The following is an 8719-nucleotide window of genomic DNA, read 5'->3' as shown; positions in this document are numbered from 1 at the left end:
GACAGAGGGAATGAATGCAGACACTAGAACAATTATATTACAGTTCCTTTGGGAAAGCCAGCACCCAATTTAGCCAGACTGATGGGGCACTGTCTAGACAGTCCTTTTTGTGTATCAGCTGGTTTTGACCTGCTTTATTGTCCAGCTTCAATATATGACTGCAACTTGCTTATGGAGCCCAAGCATAACCATTCCTGCAGCCATACTTTGCTGTAAAAAACAAACCACCCCCCAAAGTCTCAGTATTAGAACAGTTATAAAACAGGAATACAAACAATGTTTTTGTACAAAATATGTAAATGTGTACATATGTATGCACACATATGATTACAGATAACTATTCTATAATTAAAAATGTAGTTCAGTAAAACTATCACTTGAGTTCACCAGTGGATGCATAATCTTGTCTGTGGCTCTATATTTTTTTCTGTGGAGGAAGCTGGGGGGATGATTTTGAAGGGAGTGTTGTTTTACAGAAGACATGCAGATGAGGGTAGAAATGTTGCTCTCTTTTCATGTGCTTTCCCTCTTCCCAAAAGAAAATTGAAAATATATAAAACAAGCAGGTGCAATTAGGAACTATTGTACATGTAAACTACAACCTTTCATTTTTGAAAAGGGCAAATGATAAAAAGAAGGAATATTTATCAAATGTTTACACTGTAATTAGCAGTACACATTGCTCAGCTTTTCACTTATTGAAACTGTGTTCAGGCAAGGCCTGGCTAGCTCAGTTGGTAGAGCATGAGACTTTTACTCTCAGGGTTCTGGGTTCGAGCCCCATGTTGGGCACCAAAATAACTGGCATGATTTAGCCCTGCTTGGGATCAAACTACACAGGCTCTCTCTCACTCCTCCCACCCACCCAGGTGAGAGATAATATAACAAAAAAGGCTCGAGGTTTGAGATAAGGACAGGGCATTACAGCTCGACCTGGGGAAAAACTATTTGTTTATTATTAAAACCAAAGCAGGATAATGAGAAAGAGAAAAAGATCGAGAGAGGTGATTCTCCCCCTCTACTCTGCCCTGATGAGACCCCACCTGGAGTACTGCTTCCAGTTCTGGAGCCCCCAACACAAGAAGCACATGGACCAGTTGGAGAAGGTCCAGAGAAGGGCCACGAAGATGGCAAGAGGGCTGGAGCACCTCTCCTATGAGGACAGGCTGAGAGAGTTGGGGCTGTTCAGCCTGGAGAAGAGAAGGCTCTGCGGGATGTAGAGAATATCCTCACTGAACAGGGGCATGCTGTACTATCTGAAGCCTGCCTGCACAACCCAGCCTTTAGCTACAGTACTGGAGATCTTAAGTTCACCACAAGGTCAAGTAAGTGATAAACAGCCATGTTGCAATCAGAAAAGAATGTTGAACAGGTCATGCTAACCGCAAGTAGGGGAGAAAAATAAGACGTAAATGCTCGTGCATATTTACATATAGCCAATCAGTCACATAGTATCAGCGCGTGCTGCAAACCCTGTACCCAACAGCAATAAGCCTACCCCCGCGTGCAACCCTGAAAATCCTATAACTGTATAAGCAAAGCCCTGAATAAACGAAGATCATGCTTACCTCCACGAGGAGTTCGTGATTATTCTGTTCCGGTCATCCGATATTGGGAACCTGATAGCGGCCTACAGGAAAGATGAGGAAAAATTCCAGTTTTTCCTCATCTTTCCTATAGGCCTTTAGTAGGGCCTGTTGTAATAAAATGAGGGGTAATGGTTTTAAAATAGAGGGAGGTAGATTCAGATTAGATATTAGGAAAAATGTTTTTACAATGAGAGTGGTAGAGCACTGGAACAGGTTGTCCAGAGAGGTGGTTGATGCCTCATTCCTGGAAACATTCAAGGCCAGGTTGGATGATGCTCTGAGCAACCTGATCTAGTCAGGGATGTCCCTGCTTCTTGCAGGGGGGTTGGACTAGACGACCTTTGAAGGTCCCTTCAAACCATAACTATTCTATGATTCTATGATAAGATAACCTCCCCCCACCCCTCCCTCTTCCTGGGCTTAATGTTATCTCTATGTCCTTCCCCACCTCCGAGCAACACAGTGGGGAAGAGGGAATGGAGGTTATGGTCAGTTCATCACTTGTCGCTTTATGCCGCTCCTTCCTCCTCAGGGAAGAACTTGAATTCCTCCCCTGCTCCAGCAGGAGGTACCTCCCACGGGCCACAGTCCTTCGTGGAACTGCTCCAACGCGGGTCATTTTTTTGCACGGGGTGCAGTTCCTCCGGAACAGCTGCCCGAGCACGGGCCCTCCACGGGCCACAGCCTCCTTCAGGCATCCACCTGCCCCAGAATGGGGTCCTCCACGGACTGCAGGTGCATCTCTACTCCTCCGTGGACCTCCATGGCCTGCAGGGGGACAGCCTGCTTCACCATGGGCTGCACCACAGGCTGCAGAGGAATTTCTGGCAGGAGCCACATTACTCCTCCCCTCCTTCTTCACTGACCTCGGTGTCTGCAGCCATTCCTCTCACAAGAAATTCTTCACAACAGGCAGGCAGATGCCTCTCAGATTCTCTCCACTTTTCGCAGCCAGGCTGGGCCCAATCTGGCCAAGTCAGGCCCAGACAGCCACCTGGTGGGAGGCCAGAAGGGTGTCCTGGTTTCAGCAGGGATGGAGTTAATTTTCTTCTCAGTAGCTGGTGTGTTTTGGATTTTGTGTGTGAAGAATGTTGATAAAAACATTCTGATGATACGAGTTGTTGTGAATGAGACCAAGGATACTGTCTGGCTTTCCAAGTCTCGTTAACGTGCAGATGCGGGAAGCTGGGCAAAAGACAGACAGAATAATTGATCCAAACTGGCCAAAGAGAGTATTCCATGCCATAAACGTCATGCTCAGTATATAAGTGGGGGTTGCCCATGGGAGGGGGCATCATTTTCAGTTATTCCTTTTCTTGTCGGGTATCCGTTTGGGCACCCTTGGCATCCTTTTCTTCTCTCTTGCTTGCTGGCATCGTTCCCTCTACCTTGCTAGCTTGCTCTCCCCCTTTTGCTTGCTGCTCGGTGTTGTTCCTGTGATCGCTGCTCAGGACGGGCTGCGTCGGTCATTCGGACATCGGGTGGTGAGAAATTGTACATTGTTCATTTTGTATATTTTGTAGATATTAATATCCTTATATCCTGTTAGCTTTGTAGGTTTTAGTATTTTCAGTAAACTGTTTTTATCTCAACCCACGAGTTTTTCCTTTCTTCCCAATTTCTCTCCCCTGTCCCACTAGGTAGGGGCAGGGTGAATAAGAAACTGTGTGGTGATCCGGGCTAAACCACGACAGTCTTTTTGGCGCCCAACGTGGGGCTCGAAGGGGCCTCACTAGATCAGTCGTGAGATCATCGGACCTTAGTCTGAGGATCCAAGGTTCAAGCCCCGGTCAGTCCCGAAGGGTTGAGATAAGGACAGGTTTGAACACAGTGTGTTGAAAACAGATTTGTTACAAGTGTTCATTAAGCCGGTTTGGTCATCACTGGGCACAATGTTGTTTTATTTGTTCTCGCAGTTGTTTTTAGAGCTGTACTGGATAGCACCCTACTTGCCGTATTTTCTGTTTGTCGGTGTTTGTGCACGCTTTATCAATGATGTGTGTTGGATCAAAGGTATCGTTCTGCTGTGCTATGCGGCACTGAGTTGTTTAGTGAGATTGCTGGTAACGGGACCATTTTCATATTTGTACTCAATGGCGGCGGGCAGTGTGCAGACCGAGGAGGCAGAGGCAGCTCCACCCGGGTATTTCGGGAGCCATCTTGTGGGTGTTGTTTGGAACTATACCTGTTGTTTTGTTCCGGGAAGCCAGGCCGCGGGGGGAACATCTGTTTACAGCTTTCCCCACCTCACCAAGCTAATTTCAACAGCTTTTGAGAATTTTGAATACCCTTTTTATACCCCTACCACCATGTTCATGGTGACAACTCTCTTGCAGCTATCTCAGATCTTGATATTGATGAAGTTTAAACAGTTTTTTAAAAGTATTATGGCTCCTCCAATCCCCGCAACAGACACTGTGGCTACTCAAACTGCTGCTACAAATACTGCAGCTACTTCAGCCGCTACGGCAGGCGCTGCAGCTACCCCAGCCCCTGCTACGGGCACTGCGATTGCTTCAGCCCCCACGCCAGACACTGTGGCTACTCAAACCTCGGCAAGCAGTACCAAAGAGAAACCGAAAAACCAATCATCTACACCAGTATCAGTTGCCCCTGTACATAAGAAATACACCAAAAAATCAGTTCGCATAGTGAAAGATGATGATGAACCAGGCCCATCACATGATCAGGGAGAGGCAGAAGGGGAGGTGGTCACCCGGTCCCTATCCCTGAGTGAGCTGCGAGATATGCGAAAAGATTTCAGCCGTAATCAAGGTGAGCAACTTGTCACCTGGTTGCTCCGATGCTGGGACAGTGGGACCAGAAGCCTGGAATTAGAAGGCAGGGAAGCCAGGCAGCTGGGATCTCTGTCTAGGGAAGCTGCCATTGACAGGGCAATTGGAAGAGAGTCAGCAGCCTGCAGCCTCTGGAGGCGACTCCTGTCAGGTGTGAGGGACAGGTATTTCTTTAAGGAAGATATTGTATGCCACCCAAGCAAGTGGACCACCATGGAGAGAGGTATCCAGTTTCTGAGGGAATTAGCTGTTCGGGAGCTGATTTATCATAACCTGGATGACCCACGGACATCCGTAGATCCAGATGAAATTGAATGTACCCGACCCATGTGGCGGAAATTTGTACAGAGTGCACCATCATCGTATGCCAACTCATTGGCAGCAATGAGTTGGAAAGATGATGAGATGCCACCAGTACGTGCAGTGGCTAACCAGCTCCGACAATATGAAGACAATCTCTCTTCCCCGATGCGGGCCTGTGTCTCAGCTATAGAAAGACTGACTGAGAAATCTGAAAGCCAGTTTGAAAAACTGTTAGAAAAACTATCTGAGGTGTGTGAGAAACTCGAAGATTCCTGCTCCCCACCTGCACGGACTAATATCTCAGCTATTAGAAGAAGACCTCATCCTCCTCCTGCTCAAGGGAGACGGTACACCCGACGAGATGACCTATGGTTTACCTTGCGTGACCAAGGAGAGGATATGAGGAAGTGGGATGGAAAGCCTACCTCGGCCCTAGAGGCACGGGTACGTGAGTTGCGAGGTAAAACAATCACAAAGGGAGGTTCTTCCAGGCAATTTGCTGCTCCAGTCTCCAGTGGGCAGTTCCCCAGACAGCGTAGAAGGGCTGATCTCACCTCTGATCCTATGGAAGAAACTTCTGATTCATATTCACAGAAAGTGAATAGAAAATATTATAAACAGGACTAGAGGGGCCCTGCCTCCAGCCAGGCAGAGGAGAGGGGCAACCCAATTTATTGGACTGTATGGATTAAATGGCCTGGCACATCAGACCCACAAAGGTATAAAGCTCTAGTAGACACTGGTGCACAGTGTACTCTAATGCCATCAAGCTATAAAGGGGCACAACCCATTTGCATTTCTGGAGTGACAGGAGGATCCCAAGAGCTGACTGTATTGGAGGATGAAGTAAGTTTGACTGGGAATGAGTGGCAAAAGCACCCCATAGTGACTGGCCCAGATGCTCCATGCATTCTTGGTATAGATTACCTCAGGAGTGGGTATTTCAAAGACCCAAAAGGGCACCGGTGGGCTTTTGGTATAGCCACCGTGGAGACAAATAAACAGCTGTCCATCTTGCCCAGACTTTCAAAGGACCCTTCCGTTGTGGGAAAGCTGAAGGTTGAAGAACAAAAGGTACCAATTGCTACTACCACGGTGCACCGGCGGCAATATCGCACCAACCGAGACTCCATAATCCCCATCCTCAAGCTGATTCGTCGACTGGAGAGCCAGGGAGTGATCAGCAAGTCCCGCTCACCCTTTAACAGTCCCATATGGCCAGTGCGAAAATCTAATGGAGAATGGAGACTAACAATGGACTATCGTGGCCTAAATGAGGTTACACCACCAATGAGTGCTGCCGTGCCAGACATGCTAGAACTTCAGTATGAACTGGAGTCAAAAGCAGCCAAGTGGTATGCCACCATCGATATTGCCAATGCGTTCTTCTCCATTCCTCTGGCACCAGAATGCAGGCCACAGTTTGCTTTCACTTGGAGGGGGGTCCAGTACACCTGGAATCGACTGCCCCAGGGGTGGAAACACAGCCCCACCATTTGCCATGGACTGATCCAGACTGTATTAGAAAAGGGTGGAGCTCCAGAACACCTGCAGTACATTGATGACATCATTGTATGGGGCAACACAGCAGAAGAAGTTTTTGAGAAAGGGGAGAAAATAATCCAAATCCTTCTGAAAGCCGGTTTTGCAATAAAACAAAGCAAAGTCAAGGGGCCTGCACAAGAGATCCAGTTTTTAGGAGTAAAGTGGCAAGATGGACGTCGTCACATTCCAATGGATGTGGTCAACAAAATAACAGCTATGGCTCCACCAGCTAACAAAAAGGAAACACAAGCCTTTTTAGGTGTTGTGGGTTTCTGGAGAATGCATATTCCAAATTACAGTATGATTGTAAGCCCTCTCTATGAAGTGACTCGAAAGAAGAATGATTTTAAATGGGGCCCTGAACAACGACAAGCCTTTGAACAAATTAAACAGGAGATTGTTCATGCAGTAGCCCTTGGGCCAGTCCGAACAGGACAAGATGTGAAAAACATCCTCTACACCGCAGCCGGGGAGAATGGCCCTACCTGGAGTCTTTGGCAGAGAACATCAGGAGAGACTCGAGGTCGACCCCTAGGCTTTTGGAGCCGGGGATATAGAGGATCTGAGGCTCGCTATACTCCAACTGAAAAAGAGATACTGGCAGCATACGAAGGAGTTCGAGCTGCTTCAGAAGTGATTGGTACTGAAGCACAGCTCCTTCTGGCACCACGATTGCCAGTGCTGGGCTGGATGTTCAAAGGGAAGGTCCCCTCTACACATCATGCAACTGATGCCACGTGGAGTAAATGGGTCGCACTGATCACACAGCGAGCCCGAATAGGAAACCCCAATCGCCCAGGAATCTTAGAAGTAATCACAGATTGGCCAGAAGGCAAAGATTTTGGAATGCCGCCAGAGGAAGAGGTGACACGTGCTGAAGAAGCCCCACCATACAACAACCTCCCAGAAAATGAGAGGCGATATGCTTTGTTCACTGATGGATCCTGTCGTATTGTAGGAAAACATCGAAAGTGGAAAGCTGCTGTGTGGAGTCCTACACGACGAGTGGCAGAAGCCACTGAAGGCCAAGGTGAATCAAGTCAGTTTGCAGAGGTGAAAGCCATCCAGCTGGCTTTAGATATTGCTGAACGGGAAAAATGGCCAAAGCTCTATCTCTACACTGACTCATGGATGGTGGCAAATGCCCTGTGGGGGTGGTTAAAGCAATGGAAACAGAGCAACTGGCAGCGCAGAGGCAAGCCCATCTGGGCTGCCGCACTGTGGCAAGATATTGCTGCCCGGTTAGAGAAGCTTGTTGTAAAAGTACGTCACGTAGATGCTCACATACCCAAGAGTCGAGCCACTGAAGAACATCAAAACAACCAGCAAGTGGATCAGGCTGCTAAGATTAAAGTTTCCCAAGTGGACTTAGACTGGCAACACAGAGGTGAACTATTTTTAGCTCGGTGGGCCCATGACACCTCAGGTCATCAAGGAAGAGATGCAACATACAAATGGGCTCGTGATCGAGGGGTGGATTTAACCATGGACACTATTGCACAGGTTATCCACGACTGTGAGACATGCGCTGCAATTAAGCAAGCCAAGCGGCTAAAGCCTCTTTGGTATGGAGGACGATGGCTGAAATACAAATATGGAGAGGCCTGGCAGATTGATTACATCACACTCCCACAAACTCGCCAAGGCAAGCGCTATGTGCTTACAATGGTAGAAGCAACCACTGGGTGGCTAGAGACATATTCTGTACCCCATGCCACCGCCCGAAACACCATCTTGGGCCTTGAGAAGCAAGTTCTCTGGCGACATGGCACTCCAGACAGAATAGAGTCAGACAATGGGACTCATTTCCGAAACAACCTCATAGATACCTGGGCCAAAGAGCATGGCATTGAGTGGGTATATCACATCCCCTATCATGCACCAGCCTCTGGAAAGATTGAACGGTACAATGGACTGCTGAAAACTACACTGAAAGCAATGGGTGGTGGAACCTTCAAAAACTGGGACAAGCATTTAGCAAAAGCCACTTGGTTAGTCAACACTCGGGGATCCATCAATCGAGCTGGCCCTGCCCAATCTGAACTTTTACATACTGTAGATGGTGATAAAGTTCCTGTGGTGCATGTAAGGAATATGTTGGGGAAAACAATCTGGGTTATTCCTCCTCTGGGCAAAGGCAAACCCATTCGTGGGATTGCTTTCGCTCAAGGACCTGGATGTACTTGGTGGGTGATGCGGGAGGATGGGGAAGTCCGATGTGTACCTCAAGGAGATTTGATTCTAGGTGAGAACAGCCAATAATTTGAACTGTATATAATCATGTCTGTAGTTCTTTTATGCTCTATCAGAGGTAGTGCAGCAAGAATCACACTCAACAGTGAAGAACAAGCTTTGATGAAACCGAGCGATGTGCAGCAGTGATGGAGTCAGAACTGGTGACCAACAACTTCCTCGAGATCAACATCTTCAACTTGCAGACCATGGACGTGATACATCAGCCGCGCCAGAGGTACCAGCTACGAGTTC

The 8719-nt window shown here is 47.8% G+C and overlaps 1 non-coding gene across 1 annotated transcript; it reads left to right on the top strand.

Annotated features, from left to right (window-relative positions):
* Positions 1-719: 719 nt before the first annotated feature.
* On the top strand, positions 720-792 carry TRNAK-UUU (transfer RNA lysine (anticodon UUU)). Its single transcript has one exon. It is a non-coding gene; the product is annotated as a tRNA-Lys (tRNA).
* Positions 793-8719: the final 7927 nt, after the last annotated feature.

This window comes from Chlamydotis macqueenii, chromosome W (assembly GCF_036417535.1).
Source record: "Chlamydotis macqueenii isolate bChlMac1 chromosome W, bChlMac1.mat, whole genome shotgun sequence".
In the NCBI taxonomy this organism is placed as follows: Eukaryota; Metazoa; Chordata; class Aves; order Otidiformes; family Otididae; genus Chlamydotis; species Chlamydotis macqueenii.
The sequence above is the reverse complement of the archived record's forward strand: the minus strand, read 5'-3'. Positions and strand labels throughout refer to the sequence as shown.